The 24,323-nt window shown below is 33.8% G+C and overlaps 1 protein-coding gene across 2 annotated transcripts in view; it reads right to left on the bottom strand.

Annotated features, from left to right (window-relative positions):
- Positions 1-24,323, bottom strand: part of WASL (WASP like actin nucleation promoting factor) — a 69,293-nt gene that overhangs the window by 42,254 nt on the left and 2,716 nt on the right. The window contains exon 2 of one of the 2 annotated variants that reach the window (XM_058529185.1): positions 2,856-3,105. The exons of the other annotated variant lie outside the window; for it this stretch is intronic. The gene's annotated coding sequence lies outside the window, so the exon portion shown is untranslated. The remainder of the gene's footprint in view (positions 1-2,855; positions 3,106-24,323) is intronic. 2 annotated transcript variants of the gene reach the window in all.

Here is a 24,323-nt window from a genome sequence, read left to right on the forward strand (position 1 = left end):
GAAACAAGAATAAATAATTTGTATTTGCCTAAGTATGCATAAAATTGTCTGGAAAGGATGCAGAAAACTAGTAACAGTAGCTAGTTGTTAGGGATTGTGTGTGTGTGTATTTGTTTTGTCAGGGAAGGAAGGACTGGGCAAATGGAAGACAGAATGAAAGAAAAACTTCACTTTCTTTTCATACTTTTTTATTTTAAAATGTGAATATTTTAGCTTTTCAAAAAATTAATTGATTTGAAAAACACACACACAAAAGAAAAAGACCTATTCAAGTCACATTATCGTATAAGTATGGAGGATAAAAAAGATCATCTTTCTGATCTAGAAACTGTAACCCAGGAAGAATTGCTAGCAGCTTTTAAAAGCCTTCCTCTTAAAAATTAAAAGTGAACATTGCTGAAAATAACATACTACAGTGTTTAAAGGCATAAAGTAATAAAAAAGGAAACTTTGGCTACTATAGTCTATGTCTGTAATGAAAGCCAAAGTCTATGATTTCTTTCACAAATTTTCCCTTTAAGTCTTTTGAACTCTTAAACATCATTTATCAAGATAAGCAAGTTTTAAATTCAATTGGCTTTGTCTTTCATATTTGTTATTCTATATGCAGCAACTCACAATTATCCAAGCTTTTAAAGATAGTCACAGGGATGTGTGTACACATTATATATACAAGCACATTTAATTTACTTGACTTTTATATGTACAGTCAAGGTGGGGGAAGGACAAGCAAAGAGGCTATCTGAGAGTAAATAATAGCTTAAATTCAACGTACAACCTAACTAAGGACTTTAAGAACAACATTTAAGACTCTCCCATACATTATGCATAAGAATTAGATAGGCAAAAAAAAGGCAAGAACCTTTCTGAAGTTGTTTTTAAGACTGGCACTTTATTCACAATTTCAAAGACTTAAAATTGTAGTTAAAACATTAATAATGATCTAGTCAATAATAGAAAAAGAAATTATTTATTCAACTAGGTTTTATATACTTCCTCAGAAAGCTCAATGTTGCTACAGAAGCTCAATGCTGCTAGTTTCACAAAGCAATTTTTATTCAAAATGCATGAACCAATTTCTAACTCTGGTTATTATTACTGAAATTGAATGAATACATAACTAGATGTTTGCAACCCCCACGAAGGAATAGGAAGCTGACTGTATTAAAATAAAAGGTAGATCATGTTATTTTTTCTTTTAAAAAATCTTTACCATCAATAAATCAAAAACTTGGGATGTGGGGGAAATGTGAGGATTTTATATAATATAACAACTACTTTATAAAATTACACTATGCATTTATAAAGGCAAAAACAACAAGCTAATGATTTTCTCTTTAAACAGAAAGGTGACTCTTAGATCCCATGTACATAAATAACTTGACTGTTCTATATTATTTTTTGATGTGTAAATTATTTGGGAACTAATTCACTTAAGAGTCAAACAGACTTTTTACAACATTACTGTCCTCTACAGGTAAGCCCAATATCTGGGTGGCTAGGGTACAGGTGGGAGGGTGCTATACTACTCTTTCTTCTGCTCTCTGGAGCTACACTGTCTAATACGGTAGTCACTAGCCATACAGAGCTATTTAAATTTAAAGCTGAAAATTCAGTTCCTTGGTCATACTAGCCATATTTGAAATGCTCAACAGCCACAGGTGACTACTATATTAGACAGCACAGATGCAGAATATGTCCATAATCAAAAAGTTCTATTGGACAGTGCTGCTCTGGAAAGTCCCAGGAAAGAGATTTTATACAAATACTTTCTTAGAACAAGATGCAGAATTTATACGGTCAAGGATAGGACAGAACTGGGATCATTAGACAAAAGAATATTCGTAATAAAAAGGATTAACAAAATCATTTATTCACCAAATGTCTGGCTAACTTAAGAGACTAAATTTGGGTATAAAATTCAATTTAACAAATATTTATTATGTGCTGAAAATGGAAAAGTAATTAAGAGATGGTCCCTGTCTTCAGGGAGTTAGTAACCCAGTAAGAGAGCTATGTTTAAAAAAATAACTACAACAAAGTATGCTACAAGTACCCAAATGAAAGCAGAAATAAAGTGCTCTGGGAAGGCTGACAAGGGACAAGGTGAGGGCAGAAAATCAGGGATGTCTCAGGGAATAAGTGTGTGAAGACTGAAAGCACAGACTGGGATAGATTCCACTACTTATTAGCTACGTGATTTTAGGCAATTCCTTAACTTCCCTATCCATTTCCCCTTCTGTAAAACAGAGATACTATTACTCGCTTCATTTTGGGATCTTATGAAGATTAAAATAGTTAATACATGTAAAGTGCTCTGAATGGTTCCTTTATCATAGGGTTATTAGAATTAAATAATACATAGAAACTGCTTAGAAAATTGCTAGGCACTGTATGCACTTACTGAATGTTAATTATCATGATACCCATATTATCAGATTTATCAGTTGTGATACTGCCAATCAGATTATTTTAACGCTCTACTACTAGTTTACACAAACTAGTAATTAGAGGACTAGTACTTCCTCTGTTTTCAGCAAGTTGGTCAATTAAAATAAAGAGAACAAGAAAAAACTCCAAGTGTCCAAAAACACAAAAGACTTCCTTTCACCTTTACTGTCCGAAAAGCTGGAATCAGAATTCTAACTGAAAAAGCACCTCAGTACAGTAGAAAGTAAACATGTTTAACAATGGCATCTAAAGCAGGTTTAGGTCTACGAGAGGCCAAATAAATAATCACATACTATATCTTAATAGGATTTTCACTAGCTTTTACACATATGATAAACTGCCTGTCCCCCACCCCCAATACTTCCAATGTTAGAGACTTGCTGCCTCTCTCCAGAGACAAGCACCTGTACTCAAGTTCAGTCAATTAAGATTCTCTCCTAGGAATTTAGAATTCCAAAGTGAGTCACAGGACTGAACAGTTCAGGGGGAGATGACTGGAGTTGAGAGGAGTTCCAGTGACTCCTGCTGTTATTCTCAGAGCTTCCCAGCCTCCTGCTGTTCCTGAAGCTTTATTGTTCAATTCTGTTTCAGATTCCACTGAATCCTCTTGTAGCCAATAAATTCCTTTTTGCTTAAGCCAGCCAGAACTAGTTTCTGTTATTTGTCCCAAAAAAAAACAAAAAAACCTTAACTGACCATATACTTTTACAGTAAATATATATATTACGTATATTCTCATACCTTTGAGATCTTAATGGAAATCAAGAAAGGACATTTTTTTCACTTACATATATGCTGTTTTATATAAGGGTATAAATGAGATCTGAAATTTATACCTTCCTTTGGCCTGAAGTATTTTAACAGCCTAAGAGGACACTCTGCCTTTTTCTTCTCCTCCATAAATTCTTCTTGCCAATTATCTTTTAATATATAGATTCATGCTTAAAAACGGAATAGTTTCCTATTTGATAAGAGTAAAGTCCAAACTCTTTGGCAAGGATTCGAGTTCTTTCTTTACCTGAGGCAATTAACTTTCACCTACATCTCCTGCTGTGAACCCAATATACATCAGAAATAGCAGCCAAATAACCTGCAAATGCCCAAACATATACTTCTCATCTTAGCTTATGGTGGTTGTTCACTCTGCTGGAATATGTTTGAAACTTTTCAAACTCCATATACCTATTGCAAATATCACACTCTTGATCAAGTTTTTCCCATATTTCCTCAAGCAAACATTTTTCTATTTCTGTATTCCCATAACATTTCATTTATACATCCAATGAAGCACTTATCATTGAATGACTTGAAATACGTTCCTACATGGACTCTGCTTCACCAATACACTGTTCATCCTCTAAAGACAAGGCCGTGTATTCTTCAACTAGGTACTCTTAGCCCCTACCACAGTATTTTACATGCACTTTGCACTCATATTCATTGGCGCAACTAAATTGAAAAGAGTGTCTTTCTTAGAATCATATTAATTAATGCTACATTATAAAAATTATTTTAAATACTTTTTCAGAAGGGTAGAAATTACTAATCTCTGGTATTTAAATTATTTTTAGAAGAATGACAATAGTTCTCTTCTTGGCACTTCAATTAATCATAAACCTCTATATGACATGGTGAAAAACCTCAGTTAATGCATCCCCATTCCTAATATTTTAAATGCCACAAACCACAGAAATTTGCTTTCACCACAATCTCCAGTCATAGAAGGGAGGAGCAAGAGTCTGGAGACAAAAAAGCATACCAAAGTCAAAATATATTTATAAAAAGAATGTACTTTCTCCACTAACTTTCAAAGTACAAGGCCAGTAAGTAAGAAGAGCACAGAAGCATCAAATAATTTTCAGTACAAACAATTTTGTGGTTTCAAGTCAGTCTTAAAAATAGGTGGTGCTCCACCTTTTACACACTGTTGTGGTGCGTAAACTGTATATAAATGTAATGCACTAGTTAACTGCTCAGTAAATATTAACTATGCCCATCACTACTGTGCTAAGAAAACATAAGGCATGGACTTGAATGAAACTCAAGGTGCTGATTTTTAAAGAGAGGAAGGGAATAATTTGAAAATGGTCAAGATATGCAAAGATAAAAATTAGAACATACGTAATATTGCACAGAATTTACAACTCTGAGACAATGTTCTATTTTAATTTACAGTGGAGTGTATTTCTAAAAACAGAAGACTAAACCATTTTCTTGAAATATCTTATGGCTTTTTCCTCAGCAGAATTCCAAATAATAATACTAATATCAACTAATTTGAATTGAGCACTTATATCAGGCACCTTGAACTTGACTTGTATTTTCTCATTTAATATAAACCCTAGAAGACACTAACTTCATATAAGAGGAAACTAAAACTGAGACTGATTTAGTAATTTGTCCATTGTCATAGAGGTAGCAACTGATAAAACTGGGTTATGAGCTCAAATCTGCTTAACTGCAGAGCCCATGCTGTTAACTACTGTACCATCTCTCAGTCTAGAAAATATTTAAATTAAATGTCCCACTGGCTTCTAAATGGGGGAGGTGGGATTTCAATTCTTTCCCTAAAGTAAAAATTTTAACTGAATATTAAGTCTGTAAGAACCCCTAATAGTTAATTTGGTCATAGGAAATGAAAATAAATAGATGAGTATTTTAAAGCAAACATAATTTTACAGTTACAAACTAGTAAATATCTAAGAAATATTTTTTAAAGCTCCCATAAAGCCAGCATAACCCTGTTAACAAAAACTCTGACGGCAAAACAACAATATTACAAGAAAAGAACATTTCAGACCAATATCCCTCATAAATACGGATGTAAAAATCCAAAACTTTAGCCAAATACAGCAATCCACGAAAAAGAACCATCACGAACAAGTGCAGTTTAACCCAGGAATGTAAGGTTTAATATTTTAAAATCAATGTACTTTACGACATTAACAAAATAGAAAAAAATCATATGATCATCTCAACAGATGCAGAAAAAAAATCTGACAAAAATGAACTAAGATTATAGTTTGGCTTTGAATTCATTCATAGTTGGAGTTTGCTAAGCAGAATAATATTGACGATTCATGATAAACGCTCTCAGCAAACTAAGTATAGATAAGAACTTTCTCAATGTAATAAAAGGCATCTACAAAAAAAAATCTGCTTTCCCCAACCAATATCAAAAACAAGACTAGGATGTCCATTCTTAACCACTTCTATTACTGTATTAGAAATCCAAGCTGGGGAAATAAGGCAAGAATAACAAATAAAAGGCATAAAGATGGGGAAGAAAGAAGTAAAACTCCCATTATTTACAAAAGTCATGATTATGTGCACAAAAAATACTACAGAATCTCCAAAAAAGCTACTAGAATTAATAATTGAACTTAGCAAGGTTAGAGGATACAAGGTCAATACACAGTATATTTCTATATGTTAGCAATTAATTAGAAAATAAAAATTGTAAATACCATTTACAATACCATAAAAAATAAATACCTAGAAATAAATGAATATTACAATGTTATGTTCATAGATTGGAAAACTCAATATTGTTACAGTACTCATTCTCCCCAAATTGATAAACAGATTTAACACAATCCTAATCAAAATCTCAAAAGGAAGACGTTGAAACATTTATTTCAAAATTTAGATGGAAATTCAAAGGTCCTAGAATAGCCAAAACAATCTTGAAAAGAGAAAAATGTTGGCTCACCATACCTTATTTTAAGATGTATGATAAAGCTACAACAATCAAATCAATATTACCTCGGCATTTGGAAAGAAAAACAAATAAATGGGACAGAAGAGAGTCCAGAAATAGATCCAAATATACATGGTCAACTAATTTCTGAACAAGGTTCCAAGTCAATTCATCGATGAAAGATTAAGGCTTTTTAACCAATGATGCAATATCAAATGGCTAACTGCAATGAAAAAAATTAACCTCTAAAGAAAAAAAATCAAATGATCATCTTTTATCTGTACTCCATATACAAAAATTAATTAGAGATGAATCAAAAACCTAAACATAAAAAGTTAGGACCACAAATGTTCTACAAGAAGCATTAGATTGTCACCGTAGCCTTGACATAGGCAAAGATTTCCTAGAATTCAGAAAACATTTTCTAAAAAAGGAAAAAAAAGATAAATTAGACCTCATCAAAACTAAAAAATCCAGTCCATCAAAAGACATCATTTAGAAAATAATTAGACAAGCCACAGACTGGGAGAAAATATTTGAAGTACATACCTCTAACAATGGTCTTGTGTCCAGAATATATAAAGCATTCCCACAAATCATTAATAAACAGACAGACAACTCACTGAATATAAGTAAAAGACCTGAGAAGCTACATAAAAAAAAAGATACACAAATGGACAATAAGGACATGAAAGGGCAACACCATTAGCTGTCAGGGAAATGCAAATAGAAATCACACTGAGACACCATTTCACATCCACTAGAAGGGCCAAAATCAAAAATACTGACCATACCAAATGTTGGAGAAGATGTGGAGCAACTAAAACTCCCATACACTGTTGGTGGAAGTGCAAAATGGCACAGCCACTTAGAGAACTATCTGAAAAGTCTGTTATAAAGATAAATATACATCTTCCCTATGACAATGTAGAGGTATTTACCCAAAAGAAATAAAAACATGTGCCACACAAAAAACTTGTGCAAGAACGTTCACAGGAGCCTTATTTATTACAGCCTGAAACTGGAAACAACTTAAATATCCATCAACAGAAGAACAGATAAATTGTAGTACATTCATCAATAGAACACTATTGAGCAATAAAAAAGAATGAACACCTATGCAATAACACAGATAAATCCCAAAAACATGCTGAGTAAAAGAATCAAAACAGACAAAACTAAGCCATAGTGACAGAAATCAAAAAGTGATTGCTAGGGGTGGGGCGGGGGTGAGGGACAAGCGGGAATTAGAAAGTAACTGGCTGAATAGGGATACAGGGAACTTTCTAAGGTGTTAGAGATATTCTTAACCTTGTTTTTTTGGGTGCTGGTTACACAAGTCTATGATTTATCAAAATTCATCAATTTTAGTATTTAAGGTCTGTGTATTTTACTGTATGTAAATTATACCTCAGTTGTTTTAAAAGTGAAAAAAGTACCTTACTGTGAAGAGTTTTTAAAACAAACCACCAAACTAATTATTTTCTATGTTTGACACAATCTTGTTTACAAGGTAGCTAGATAAATCAGGGGAAAAGTTCCTACTAACAATAAATATTAATGCAACCACCTTACTGGCTTTATTTGAAAAGAAACATAATACACTACTTTAAAAGGGAGATACAGAAACTTGATTGTAAAGTACATTGCTATATTCATCTTCTCATTCATTTACTTTCATTTTAAAATTGAGGTATCTCTAAGAACACTTAGAAAAATCAAGCCTAGAATTCAGGAAAATCACATTTGAGAATTCAGAACATTTTTATGGAATACAGAAAAATCATTGCTACTTATATTTGTTTAATGTTACTTAGTATTAATGGTCCAGAGGTAGGGTTACATGGGGGCTAGCCACTTTCAAGAACTACGAAGAAGATCATTATAAAAGGCACCGATTACTGGACAGTGCAATTTGGCAAGGTAAAAAGTGCTTATCCCTTTAATTGAGCAATTCTATTTCCTGGAAATTATCATAGTAAAATAACAGATCAAGTCTGTGAAGATAGATGGAATATATGTATTCTCTGCAACACTATGTCAGGGGGAATAAAAAGAAAATAAAGAAAAATAACTGTCCATCCCTAGGGAATTGGCAAATGCACTTGCCCACTGAAAATGGTATACTTACTGACATGAAACATCATCAATAAAAAATTAATGCTATGCTTGTGGGGGTGTGTTTGTTGAGAATAAGTACACATGTGTACATTTATCATCCAATAATTCATGCAAAACAAAACCCAGAAGGATATAGACAAAAACATTAGTAAGAGTTATTTCTGGGTAACAAGAAGTTACAGATTATTTCCACTTTTATCATTATATTACTTTGTGAACTACCAGATTCTGCACTGCCCAATAGAAATATAATGTGAATCAAATAACCAGTTTCAAATTTTCTAGTAGCCAATATGTAAATAAAAAGATGAAATTAATTTTAATAAATTTTATTTAACTGAATATATTTTAAGAACTATCATTTCAACATGTAACCAGTATCAAAATATTAATAAAAGATTTTACATTCTTTTTTTGTACTAAGTCTTAGAAATGAAGTGTGTATTTTACACTTACTGCATATCTCAATTTAAACTAATCACATTTCAATTGCTTAACAGACATGTGGCTAGTGACTACCAGGTACTGTATTAGACAGTGAAAGTCTTAATCTTTAATAATGAGCACTGTATTTTTAATGAGAAAGTTATTTTTTAAATAAGTTACTTGACTGCTATCAGATGTTTTTCCAAAGTCTCACCGTTAGGTATTACATCATTTTGGGGGTTACTTCAAACTGTTTCCTAGCATTCTGTGGAAGATTCTTGTTTTTAGAAATGAACAGATTGGTCTGCGCCTATGACAACACAAGAAACAAATAAAAATGAGCCTTCTCTAGCACTAAAATGAGTCTTCCTGTATATAGGTGGATGCATGTATGAAGCCAATTCCCTGATGTCCTCCTTTTCTAATAGTGAATTTTTGACGGTTAAATTCAATAAATATTTAGTCATTAGGTACATATGGTAACTATTATTTTGGGCCCCTTTAATATGAGATTAAGATCATTCCTAGTATGTTTAATCAAATAAAGAGCTAAAATAACTTCTGCTTCTCGACTTCCCTGGGTCTTTCTCAAAAACAAGAAAAAGATCATAATCATTAGGTGCATCAAACATAGGCTCAAAAAATTAAGGATTCATTCAGTGGGCCTTCAAATGAACCTAAGAAATTGTATTGGTGGAATTTTCTCCTCCTATGGAGGAAAAAGGGTAAAAATTACATAGAACTTCTCTTCAGAAACCACGCAAACAAGAAGAAAGTGGAGTGAAATATTTAAAGCGGTGAGAGAAAAATCTAAAACCTAGAATTTTGTATCCAGCAAAATTATCCTTCAAAAGTGAAGGAGAAATAGTTTTTTGTTTTTGTTTTTTTTTTTTTTGAGGAACATCAGCCCTGAGCTAACATCCATGCCAATCTTCCTCTTTTTGCTGAGGAAGACTGGCCCTGGGCTAACATCTGTGCCCATCTTCCTCCACTTTATATGGGACACCGCCACAGCATGGCCTGACAAGCGGTGTATCAATGCGCGCCCAGGATCTGAACCTGGGCTGCCAGCAGCGGAGCGCACACACTTAACCACTACACCACGGGGCCATACCAGAAATAGTTTTTAAGACAAACAGAAATTGAGGTAATTTGTTCCTAGTAGACCTGCCTTGCATGAAATGTTAAAAATTCTTCAGAGAGAAGCAAAATGATATAGGTCAGACGAACATATACAAAGAAACGAGTATTAGACAAAGAATAAATTATGGTTAAAATCTTTTATTTTTCATATTTTTAATTGCTCTAACAGATAACAGTTTGATCAAAATAATAAGAGCAACAATGTATTCAGTGATCACAGCTTATGGATAAGTGAAACAAATGACAGCAATGTTATAAGAGACGGGATGGAAAAATTGGGAATACTCTGCTATAAGGTATCTCTGCTACCCATGAAGTAATATAGTGTTATTTGAAACTGGACTTAGATTGACTGTAGGTATATACTGTAATTGTACACTAAACTATAGGGCAACAACTAAAAACAATTTTGAAAGAGGCACAATTGATATATTAAGGGAGGAGAGAAAATGGAATCACATAAAACGCTCAATTAAAACCAAAAAAAGCAGAGAAACAGTGAAAGAAGAAAAAAAAGAAACAAAGAATAAGAGCAATGACTAGAAGTTAACTAATATAGTCAATATTAATTCCATTAAATCAATAACCACTTTAAATGTAAATGGTCTAAATACACCAATTAAAAGACAGAGATTGTCAGACTGGATTAAAAAAAAAAAAAAAGACCCAACTACACGTTGTCTACAAGAAACCCAATTTAATTCTAAAGACATAGATAAGTTACAGCAATAGAGAAAAATACACTATACTAACACTAATTGAAAGAAAGCTGGAGTAGCTACACTAATTTTTGGGCAAAGCATGCTTCAGAGCAAGGAAAATTATCAGGAACAGAGAGGACCATTACATAATGATAAAGGGATCCATTCTCCAAGAAAACATAGCAATTCTTAATGTGTACGCATTTAACAGAACATCAAAATACATGAGGCAAAAGCTGATAGAACTGCAAAGAAAAATAGGTGAATCCACTATGTTAGCTGGCGATTTCAATAACCTTGTATTAGTACTTGACAGACCCAACAGGCAGAAAATCAGTAAGGACAGAGTTGAACTCAACACCATCCATCCATCAATGGCTAGATCTAGTTCACATTTATAGAATAGTTCACCCAACAACAGTAGAATACACATTCTTCTCAAGCTCCCATGGAATAATCACCAAGACAGAACTCATTCTGCTCCATAAAACACAACTTAACAAATTTAAAAGAATACAAATTATACAAAATATGCTCTCAGACAACAATGTAGAAATCAGTAAAAGAAAGACAGCTGGAAATTTTCAAAATACTTGGAGATTAAACATAATTCTAAATAACACATGGATCAAAGAAGTCTCAAGAGAAATTTAAAAATATTTCGAACTAAAAAAAAAAAATATTTTGAACTAAAAGAAAATGAAAACATAACTTACCAAAATTTGTGTGATGCAGCAAAAGCAGTGCTTAGAGGGAAACTGACATCACTGAATGCATATATGAGGGGAAAAAAAGATCTAAAATCAATAGCCTAAGCATCCACCTTAGGAAACTAGAAAACGAAGAGCAAAGTAAATCCAAAGTAAGCAATGTAATGGACCAATTCTTTGAAAGATACAATCAACTAAAATTCACACAAGGAGAACTAGATAATAAGAATAAACCTATATTTACTAAGGAAATTCAATCAGTAATGAACACCTTTCAAAACAGAAAACACCAAGCCAAGATGGTTTCACTGAGGAATTTTACTAAACACTTAAGGAAGAAGATATACAGATGGCAAATAAACATATGAAAAGATGCTCAAAATCACATGGCATTAGGCATTGCAAATTAAAACAATGAGTTATGACTATAAACCTATTAGAATGACTAAAATCCAAAACACTGGTAACATCAAACACTGGTGAGAATGTGCAACAACAGGAACTCTCATTTACTGCTGGTGGGAATGCAAAATGCAACAGCCACTTGGGAAGATGGTTTGGCAGTTTCTTACAAGGCTAAACACAGGCTTACCATATGATGCAGGAATCATGCTCCTAGGCATTTACCTGAATGAGCTGAAAACCTATATCCACACAAAAACCAGCAAATGAATGTTTATAGCAGCTTTATTAATAACTACCAAAAACTAGAAGCAATCAAGATTTCCTTCAATTGGTGAATGGATAAACAAACCATGGTACATCCATACAATGAAATACTAATCAGCAATAAAAAGAAACAAGCTATCAAGCCACAAAATGGCATGGAGAAACCTTAAATGCATATTGCTAAGTGAAAGAAATCAGTCTGTAAAGACTACATACTGCATGATTCCAACTAGACGACATTCTGGAAAAGGCAAAAACTATATACAAAGTAAAAAAATCAGTGGATCCCAGGGTTTCAGCAGGAGAGGGGAGGGATAAATAGGTGGAGCATGGGGTATTTTAGGGCAGTGAAACTATTCTGTATGATACTGTTAGCGCTGGGTACATAACATGCATTTATGAAAACCAAAACCTAAAGATCTGTACAAGGAGTTAAGCCTACTGTAAACTACGGACTTTAGTTTAATAATGAATCAATACTGGTCACCAATTTTAACAAATGTACCACACTAAGACAAGAAGTTAGTAACAGGGGAAACTGGGGTTGGCAAGGGGGAGACAGGTGTATGTGAACCCTCCGTTTCTGCACAATCTTTCTGTAAACCTAAAACTGCTGTATAAAATAAAGTCTATTAATTCAAAAGAAAAGAAATCCAAGCTACCTATCTATATTGAGAAAGCAGTCCTTCAAACATGTATTTGGACCAACAACCAAGAATAATCAGATAATTGAGGAAACAGCAGCAAAGAAGAGAGGGAATACGTAAATATACACTGAAAATTTTTTTCAATGATGAGAACTTAAAAAATTAGCATCTTTAGATATATTTAATTAGTTATTATTGTAAAGAAAAGGTGGCAGGATGCTCTTAAAATATAGTAATTAGCAATTACAGAAGACTTTAGTGAAAAATAAAAAATAACACCTTACCACTAAAAACTCAAAAGACTGGTTAATAAAGTCAGATAAATTTCACAATATCTAGCATCCAATCAAAAATTACCGAGCACGTAAAAAAGCAGAAAAATATGATCCATAGTGAAGACAAAAATAAATCTAGAGAAACTGACACAGAGGATAGAATTAGTAGACATGGCCATTAAAACAATCATACCTCTATTCCACAGATTAAGCTAGAGCAAAGATTGAACATGTTAGGCAGAAACATAGAATATACTTTTTAAAAAATTCAAATTAAACTTCCAGAGATGAAAACTGTAATGTCTGAGATGAAAAACTAATGTCTGGATGATATTAATGGCAGATTAGACATCATAGACAAAAGATTAGTGATCTTGAAGACACAGCAATAGTTACTATCTAAAAGAAACACAATGAGAAAGAGGTAGAATTAAAAAAACGAACTGTACAGCAGTGAGGTGTGGGAAACCTTCAAGCAATCTATTTGTGTAACTGAAATCCAGCAGGCAGGGTGGATATTTGAAAAATGTCTGAAAAATTTCCAAACTTGATATAAACCTATTAAAAATCCACAAATCCAAGAAGCTCAAGAAATTCCAACACAAGAAACAATAAGAAAACTACACCAAGGCACACCATAATCAGATTCCTTAAAACCAGTAGTAAAGAAAAAATCTTAAAAGCAGTCAGAGAAAAAAGATACATTTTGTACAAAAGATTAAAGAAAAAGACATCAGCAGATTTCCAGTCAGAGGTTTGCATCACATTTAAACTACAGAAAGAAAAAACTATCAACCTACAACTCTATATCCAGAGAAAATATCTTCCACGAATCAGGGCAAAATATAGACTTTTTCAAATATACAAAGCTGAAAATTTATCAGCAGCAGACCTGCATTACAAGGGATGTTTAAAAAAAAAGAAAGAAAAAAAATACTCTGGCTGAAGAAAACTGACATAAGTCTGGATTTAAATAAAGGAATCAAGGGCACCAGAAATGATAACCAAAATAAATATAAGACTTTTCTTCTTACTATTTAAATCTCTTTAAAAGATAAGTGAATCTTTAGAGCAAAAATAATAACAATGTATCAGGGAGTTTACAACAGTAGAAGGTAAAAGGTATGGCAACAATACAGCCTGAAGGAAAGAAATGGAATTATGCTATTGGGAAGTTGTTATACTAAATGTGAAGTGATGTAATAGCCTTTGCAAGTAGACTGTAATAAGTTAAAGATATATACTGTAAACCATAAAGCAACCACAAAAACAACAAAATAAAGTTACAACTAATAAAAAAGGAGATTAAAAGGAAATAAAAAATACTGAAGAAGGGGCCAGCCCGGTGGCGCAGTGGTTAAGAGCGTGTGCTCCGCTTTGGCAGCCACGGGTTCGCAGGTTCAGATCCCAGGCACGCACCGACGCACCACTTGTCAGGCTATGCTGTGGCAGCATCCCATATAAAGTAGAGGAAGATGGGCACACATGTTAGCCCAGAGCCAGTCTTCCTCAGCAAAAAGAGGAGGATTGGCATTGGATGTTAGCTCAGGGCTAGTCTTCCTCACACACACACACAAAAATACTAAAGAAATCTAAAGAAAGGCAGAAAAAGAAGGGAAAAGGAACAAAGAACATGTGAGACAAACAAAACAAACAGGAAGATGGTAAATTTAAACCCATCATATCAATAATCACATCAAATGTAAATGGTCTAAAGATCCAAATTAAAGGGCTTAAAAGTAAACGAACACAAAAAGAGATTATAGCACCAATCAAAAGAAAGCTTCACTGGCTATATGAATATCAAAGTTGATTTCAGAGCAAAGTACATCAGGGAGAAAGGGGGTCATTTCATGACCATGGTCAATTCTTCAAGAAGACATAACAACTGTAAATGGTTATGCACCTAATAAAGAGGTTTCAAAACATATGAAGCAAAACTGACAGAATTGCAAGGAAAAACAGACAAATTCATAATTATAATGGAAGAATTCAACACCCCTCTCTCAATAATTGATAGAGCAAGTAGACAGAAAATCATTAAGCATACAGAAGACTTAACTATACTATTGGCCAACTTGACATAATTAACATTTGCTGAACACTCCACCCAGCAACAGTGGAATATATATTATTTTCAGGTGCATGTGGAACACTAATTTAGACTATATTCTGCCCTATAAAACACTGCTCAATAAAAAGGATTCATATGTCCTCCAATAACAATGGAATTAAGTTAGAAATCAATAACAGAAAGAGATCTGGAAAATCCCTAAATCTTTGGAAACTAAATTGCATACTTCTGAAAAATCCGTGGGTCAAAGAAATGAAAAGGAATATTAGAAAGTAATTTAAATTAAATGAAAATACAACATATCCAATATGTGGGATGCCACTAAACCAGTATTTAGGAGGAAATATATAGCACTAAACACCTATACTAGAAAATGAAAAAAGGTCTCAAATCAATTACCTCAGTAGTTACCACCTTAAGAAAAACTAGAAAAGAAAACCAAATTAAACCTAAAGTAAGCAGAAGGAAATAATACAGATCAGAGCAGAAATCAATAAAATAGAAAACAAGAAAAATGACAGAAATCAATTAAACTAAAACCTGGTTTGTTTGTTTGTTTTCCCCTAGAAAAGCAATAAAATTAATAAACCCCTTACCAGACTGATCAGGGGGAAAAAAAATCATATGCCTAGGATTTACTTAAAAATAATACAGGAAAGGGAAAAGTGGGTAGGGATATAAAGCAAACAAGATTGGCCATGAGGTGATACCCACTAAAGCTGGGTGATAGGTACATGTAGGTTCATTATGCTACTTTACTTTGTATATGTCTAAAAGTTACCATAATAAAAATGTTTCTTAAAAAAAAAAGCATGAGGTAAATCTATAAGTACCTTATACAAACTGCCCATAATATGACCCCTTTCAGGTAAAATGCAGACATACATATACATATATACACATGCATAAAAAGGATGGGAAAGAGTCACATCAAAGCATTAAGAAGAGCTTTCCACGAAGCATAATTGTATAGGGGGATGAGAGAGATAAAGGAGTATTTTAACTTTGAACTCCGTATAATGCCTTCTGTGTGTGTGTGTTTTAAACAATGAGTATAATTAGATATTACTTTTGTACTCAAAAAAGTTTTTTTAAATGGCTAGTACACATGATAAAATTATAAAACTATAGAAGGAAATAAGACTTAACTAGTAAATAAAAAAGACTTGCTTTCTAAAGGTTAGCCTCAATATGTCAATTCTTCCTAAATTAATCTACAAACCCAACGCTATTCCAAATTGAAGCAAATATTTTTTGGTGGGGTATACAGGTGGGAGGCAAAGTCTTGAAAAAACACTAAGCATAGGCACATAAAAACAGCCAAAAAATATTGAAAAGTAGAGCAACAAGGGGCTTAACGCTAATCAAACTGTATCATCATTATAAAGCTACACTAATTAAAAATTCTGTATACTGGCAAAATAATACATAAACAAATGAAATAAATAGAAGAGAATGTAGAAATGGGTCTAAGTACATCTAGTAATGTAGTAAATTATAATGGCAGCATTTCAAATAGGTGGGAGAATATAAATTGCTCAAGAAATGTCACTGGAATAACTAGCCATTTGTAAAAATATAAAGCTGGATTTCTACTACACTCGTTTTCCAAAGTCACTTCCAGAAAGATCAAAGATAATATGTTCAAAATAAAACCATAAAAGTATTAGGAAAATATGAGTGAATATTTTTGCAATTCTGAGTTAGGACAGTATTAAATAAAAACTTGATATAATAGAAAGATTATTACATTTAACTACAGAAAAATTAAAAACCTATGCAATGACCAAAAACACTGAAAATACTTCTGTCAAAAGATAAATGACAAACTGCCAAAAAATACTGTAATACATAATTACCATCCCTAAAGATTTCTTCAAGTCACCATGAAAAAACAAATAACTCAATAGAAAAAGGGTCTAAAGACAAGAATAGGCAATTCACAGAAGAAATATAAATGATGATCAGACATGAAAAGATGTTTAACTTCACTAAAAACTAGAAACAATGACATTTTTTTGGACCAGTGAAACTGTGAGAAGTGAAAAAGATTTTTAAATCCTAGTGTTGATGAGAATATACAGAATTTGACAACAACTGTTTTGGAAGACAACTCAGCAGTATCTATTAGTATTTTAATGCTCATGCCCTCTGACTTCATTTCTTAGAATTTATTCTATAAAAATACTTGGAAAGGATACATAGAAATATGTATTTGAATGTTCATTATAGCACTGTTTCTAAAGGCAAAAACTTGGAAAGTAAAAATACCCATTGTTATGGGTACATGTAGTACCCATATGTGTGTATGGGTACACACAACATAACGATAAAAGTTATGTTGAAGTCCTAACCCCTACATCTGTGAATGTGGCCTTATTTGTAAAGGAGGTCTTTGCAGAAGTAACCAAGTTAAGATGAGGTCATTAGGGTTAATGCTAATCCAATGACTGGGTGTACTTATAAGAAGAGAAGACAAAGGGACAGACAAGTGCAGAACATCATGTGATTACATAAGTAGGGATTAGAGTCATGAATCTATAAACCAAGAAACATTAATGATTGCCAGCAAATGCCAGAAGCCAGGAGAGAGGCATGGGACAGATCCTCTCTCAGTGTGTCCAGAAGGAACCAACCCTGCTGACACCTTGATTTCAGATCTCTAGTCTCCAAAAGTGTGCAAGAATAAATTTGTTTTTTATGCTACCGAGTTTGTTTCAGCAGCCCTAGGAAACTAATACACCCCTCAATAGAGGTTAATAAGTTACAAGAAACTCATAAAATACAGGATGTAGTAATAAAAAGTATGCAATAGATATAAACGGATGTGGAAATACATGAAAGATATATTAATGTAAGTGAAAAAGTTAAGTTGCAGAACAATATCAATAATACGATTTTTCTGGTAGATTAAGGAGAACATCTTTCTTCCCCTTCAACTCCTCCTGGAATCCATCCTTCTCAAATACTGGCCAAGTCAAATATGGGCTATACTCCCTCTCTCTGTAATCTTGTCCTGCACTGACACCTCATAGATCTAATTCCACTCCCAAGGCCTCAATAATCAACACTCTGCAAAGGTTCCAAAGGCTTTACTCTGTAAAGGTTCCAAAGGCTCTAGTCCTACAATTTCTACTATTTAGCCATTTCCACTAGAAGGTTCTGTTGTCATCTGGAATTCACACAGCCAACTAGATACTGCCAATTTTTTCTTCGCAATGCTTTTAGAATATAGCCTTGTAACGGCAACTAGATTTCACCCACTGTGAACTTGGACTAATTGGTAGTGGATGCCTGTAGGGATATGTTTAGTATTTAGAGACCACATCTAGATGCAGCAGGAAAAAATGCTGTGAGTGATAGGTGATGTCTGCCATGAGCATGAAGACCAAAAATTTACTATCCCTCATAATCCTCTTTTTTGTTCCAGATGCTGCTACAATTCAGGTTCCTTAGGTCAGGTCTGCTGAGATAAAGAATAAGAAAGAGTTTAGTTAACTTGAAAGCATTACTCAATTATTCCCATTCTGAATAATAATTTCCAGTTTTCCCCATCTCTAGATCCTTCCTATCTTGACACTTTTTCAATCAAATCTTTGTGGCTCCCTACTACTTAGGGACTGAAGTTCAACCTCTAAGTGTGAACTTCAAGGTCTTCCAAAATCTGGCCTCAATTTACCCTTGGAACTTATCATTCACTATCTCCTCAAGCAAATACCATTCTCAATTCTAGCCAAAGCAGTCTAATTAATATTTCCAAACACTGCATGCAAATTTTCTACTCCAAACTTGCTCACACATTTTCCTATTCTTGAACTGAGCCACTTCCCTGCTGACATAAATTCTACAGGTCATTTAAGGTCCTCATGTTCAAGCCCCACAATGATATATCAAACCCCACAATGAGATATCTATCTCTCATCTCTACTACCCAAATCTTTATTATAGGCTAGATTGTAAAATATATCATTTTGTGCACGATGTTTGTCTTCCCCAGCTACTTAGTACACAACTGAGGAGTAAGGATTGGATCTTCCTTACCCCTTCCATGTATTCCAAGATACTGGGAGGGTGTTATATATTCAGTAATTCCTCACTACTTGATCACGATGATATTTCATTAATAAAAACAAGGATATCATTTGGGTTTCTGACCAGCTTTATGCACTGCATACAAATCAATTGGCTCCTCTACTAGTATGAAAATTTCCTAGGTATTCAGGTATCCTCTGATATTTCTACGGCAACAAAAGTATTCACCATACTGGAGGGCGTATTTCACTTAAAAATTTTTTTTTTTTTTTTTTGTGAGAAAGATCAGCCCTGAGCTAACATCTGCCAATCCTCCTCTTTTTGCTGAGGAAGACTGGCCGTGGGCTAAAATTCATGCCCATCTTCCTCCACTTTACATGGGACGCCTGACAGCATGGCCTGATAGGTGGTACGTCGGTGCGCAACCGGGATGCGAACCCTGGGCCACCACAGCGGAAGGCGCGCACTCAACCACTTGCGCCACCGGGCAGGCCCCTCACTTAAAATTTTTTATTTTGGAATCAAAGGTATGATAAATGAACCACCTCAGCTAGTTTAACACTTAAAAATAGTAAATAGTTTTAGCTTCTCTAAATTTAATATAAAAGTTTAAAATGAAACAAAAAAATTTCATTGTTCTAAAGCTACTATATATTTGGCTCATGATAATTTTGATCGCCTCATGTCATTTTTAACATCATTTTATATTTCTGGATGTGATGTCTTTCGTATTTCCCTTTGGTTTCAATTTATCTGGTCCTTATTGAGTACTCCTTTTACAGAGACAAATTTCTATAGTAAATCTTCAGGTAAAACTAAAAATAAGTTAAAAAAAAAATCACTATAGCAGAGAAACCAAGGGGCCAAGGATATTGAAGAACAATTAAAGTAAATTAAAAGATACACTGAGATATGAAGTTACTACAAATCTTTCCTTTGATTTTATTCTCTAAAGGGGGCTTTTCTAGATTTGCATCTTCATCATTACTCCACATCCAATTATTTAGTCTTTTTAAAAATGGGTCATAATTCCTTTACAACATATTAACTCCAAAGTGAAACTGATGTTTTCTAATTAATTTCACTCTCTTGTATTGCTGTTATAGCGGTGTAATCCTCTACTACTTCTAAGAATCCCGATATAGATAGAATAAATAAAAACAGGATATATTTTTGTCACATTATATTTATTAATATACTCAAATATGCCAAACATCTTCCAATTACTAAACAAGACTTAATACAGTCAGCCCTCCATATCCACGGGTTCCATATCTTCAGGTTCTCCATCCGCAGATTCAACCAACCGCAGATCCAAAGGCCTACAACGGCTGCATTTGTACTGAACATGTACAAACTTTTTTTCTTGTCATTATTCCCCAAACAATACGGTATAACAACAATATACACAGCATTTACATGTATTAGGTATTATAAGTAATCTAGATATGATTTAAAGTATACAGGAGGATATGCATAAGTTATACGCAAATACTACGTCATTTATACAACGGACTTGAGGATCCAAGGATTTTCGTATCTGAGGGGCTCCTGGAACCAATCCCCTATAGATACCAAGGAACAACTATACTTAAACATACTAGACTGCTCAGTCATACACCAGTGAGAATTATATTTACAGTTAACAATATATATTATATTACTGTGGACAAGAATGTATGAACTTGTGTTGCCTTCAGGACCTTTACAGTGCAAGTGAACTCTATATTAATAATGCCGGGTTCTTATCTATGGGATCAAAGCTATGATTCCTAGACAGAATAATTTATAATGAAGCTCAACTCTATCTGCTCTTTTAAACCTCGACTTTGAATCAGTCTCTAAAATGACCAAGTCAGTTCACTATAACTATTGAGTCTAACACAAACTAAAAACGTAAACTTTTTTTACCTTAGACAATAAGCAATAAAATGTAACACCCAACTATCATATCACTAATACAATTTCACGTAAGAACTAAGGTTCTAGATGAAATTGGTTAATAAAAGAGAAACTCTTAAAAATAAACCATCTTAATTAAGAGGCACTATACTTCTAATAAGCCAAAAATTCCTTGTAATAACATGGAATAATTAATGATTCAAAATTAGTTGAGAGCTGATTATTCTATTACTAACACCTTTTAATTCTGTTTATTCTGGTCTTTTTTAAAGTGAAATGCCTATTAAGTTGTGATGCTTAGAAAAAGGTGAGTTAGAAATGGGAATTTGCAATGAAATAATTTGAGATTATCCACCTTTCACTTAGATATATACTATCTTTTGTCCCCATTGCCCAAAACACACATATGCCAAGGTTAGCAGGAGGGCTGTTCTTTCTCTGCTACAGATCCCCGGCATCTAGAATATTTAGTGATAGAATGTTAAAGCTGGAAGGACTGTGGTGATATCTTGTCTAACCCCTCATTTTCAGATTAGGAAAGTGAGACTCAGGAATGCAGAGATTCTAGCGCACATTCACAATTAATTAGTGGCAAAGCATGGACTAAAACCCAGGAACTCTTAACCTCTTATACCAGTAACCCTTTTTTCGTCTTCAGCCAGCAGCCAGGGGGGCTAAGGCTGCCCAGAAACTCCCCAGAGAAACTTGTTCCAGCTGCTGCTTAACTCTTCGCTCTTAATTTGCATACTCTATAATTAACTGACTTTAAACAAAATTGTTAAGAATCTACCTAAATCAAAACAAAATACAAGAGCTCAAAATTTTACTTTAAACCTCCCTGCCAGTAACAGGAAATCTAGACCAAGAAGTGAACAGTATTAATGACAACATTCTTTCACATGCTTCTCCAAACTCCTGGACACTTTACTAAGTATCAGGCACTCTAAGTGCTTTACATACGTCATTGCATTATTCTCTAAAATCCTCGTCTACGCCCATTTTACAAACCTAGAAACCAAGGCTCATACTGGTTAAGAAATCTGCCTATATTATACAGCTAAGAATAACAAGAAATAGGATTTATAACCCAGATCTACTGGATTTTTCTAAAGCTCCTCCTGTGCTTACAGTCCACTCTGTATGACACACACTTTTGTACTCACCTTTTTCCTCTATACTAAACAGGCTGCCTTCTCATCTTTGTGTATTCCAAATCCCATGAACTTGAACCTTTTTTCTTCTACTACATTACTCAAGGTGAAATACATTTTCAGCCCTAACTTCCCACTAGTAGTACCTTAACTCAAGCCTTCATCAAGACAAGGATCCCTCTAGGTACCTCTCTCTCCAAACCTATTTAAGAATTTAGAACAGAAACAAAGTAACTGTGGGACAGCTACTGCGACCACCTATATTGTATTCGTTCAGCAACAGAATTAAACCACTTTGTTCTCCTAATTAATGAAGACATAAGTCCAGATAACATCTGCATTAGAAACTGAAGGTTTTAACAACCTGATCAAGCAATGACAAATGCTGAATGAGCTCCTAAGAAAGTTAGCAACTATAATTACTCAATCAATAAGTATTCAGTGATCTGTATGCTAAATGTTACAAAAATTATATAGAAGACTATGTAGGCATAAAGTCTAATCTTCCAGAATTACACGTAGGGTAAGAAAACAAAGGAAAAAAAGCTAAAGAATTTAAGCAAGTTAAAACAAGTGCTAAGGAATTAAAGGAAATGAAGATTAAAGTTGTTTAATAAAAATGGCTTCTTAAGTATCACTAAACCTTGAAACAAACAAACCAGGTGAGTATGGCAGGGAAAGGTAACAGTCAACAACATTACTAACCCCAATCCTTTTGGATCAGAGACATTTGTAGAGGGCTAGTATAAGGTTTTATTTTTTCCAACCCCTGAAAATTCTTACTTATTCAGGACTATATATATTAAATTCTACTTGGCAAGATGGTATATACTCTTTATGGAAAACAGGTTAAATCACACTACATGAAAAGCAACAGAACTAACTACAAAACAAGACGTGATAATCTTGTTTTTAAACCTTAAATGTTCTAAGAAAATACCACATCAGAACTATTGCATCAGAATTATTTACTTTATGTAAAAGTACATAACATATATTTATATATTACATATAACTTTAAATGAAACCTCAACTTTCACAAAACATCTATCTTAAAAAACTACAGAACAAAACAATAGATTGTGGCAAAACAATAGATTTACTGAAGATTCACTTCCTCCATGAAACCAATCACCAACCTAGAGAATCATTAACATCTGGGCAAACTTCCACCTAGTGAGAGATGTATACTTCTGCATAGTTTTTCTGTTAGTGATTATAACTGCCTTTATCCCAATTCCTTTCCCTCACCCCTTATATCTAAGGGGGACGAACTCCTACTAGAGTCTTTTTAATTGTCCTTGAATTCCCACCAGCACTGCCTTAATTCAGGCCCTCATCATGGTTCATGTGGACTACTGTAAACACCTATCTGATCTCCTCTGTCTCCACTCTCACAATCCTCAATCCACCTTCTATAGTGCCTCTACCTTTCTTCTCAAACTTTCTAAAAGTCAAATCTGATCTTGTGGTTCCCCACTAACTAGTGCAATACTTCCCCATATCTCTCTCTCTCTCTCAATACTTCCTGCATCTCTCTTTTACATCTATGAAATACAAATTGATATATAAAGAGTTAGAGAAACGCTGCACTAAAGTAACTTGTTTTAACTTAATTTAACCTTAACTCACAAAATACAGACCAAAGACTGAAGGAAAACCTATTAACATTTCCAATGTGCTTCAGGATTACCCTATCAGAACACAAAGGGCTTCAGCAGTGGTTCTCAAACTGTGACACAGCATAGAGTCTTCTGTTAAGCTTGCTAAAAATAGAAATGCCCAAGTTCCACCTCAGACCCACTGAATTTGAATATCACCTAGGAATTTGGTCTAGCCATAGGCATTTGTAATAATCTCCACAATGATTCCAATGTGTACCTAAATTTGAGAACCCAAGCAGAAACCCCCCTTGCTCCATAACATACTATTAGTAGGTCCCCTGACTTTCCAAGCTGTTTCATACCTCTCATCAACCTGGGGAGTATCTACTAATCTTGAGTATTCAGGTATCGCCCATTCTCTAAAGCTTTTACTCATCCTCTCTTTTGATCCCCTAAACCTTTATAAAAATAACAGCATCCATATATTTACATACAGTCCTTCTAATTCACACAACCACCCCATGAGACAGTATCCCTATTTTAGAGATGAGAAAACCAATTCTAGGACAGGGAGCTTAAGAAACTTGTCCAAAGTGACTACATGAGTTTGAACTCCGGTCTGCTGACTACAAAGCCAAGACATTTTCCATTGTTACATGCAGTGTTTTAGACATCACTCTGAAGTACCGACTTCATCAGTTTACACATTTGTTTTCC

This window comes from Diceros bicornis, chromosome 3 (genome assembly GCF_020826845.1).
Source record: "Diceros bicornis minor isolate mBicDic1 chromosome 3, mDicBic1.mat.cur, whole genome shotgun sequence".
NCBI lineage: Eukaryota > Metazoa > Chordata > Mammalia > Perissodactyla > Rhinocerotidae > Diceros > Diceros bicornis.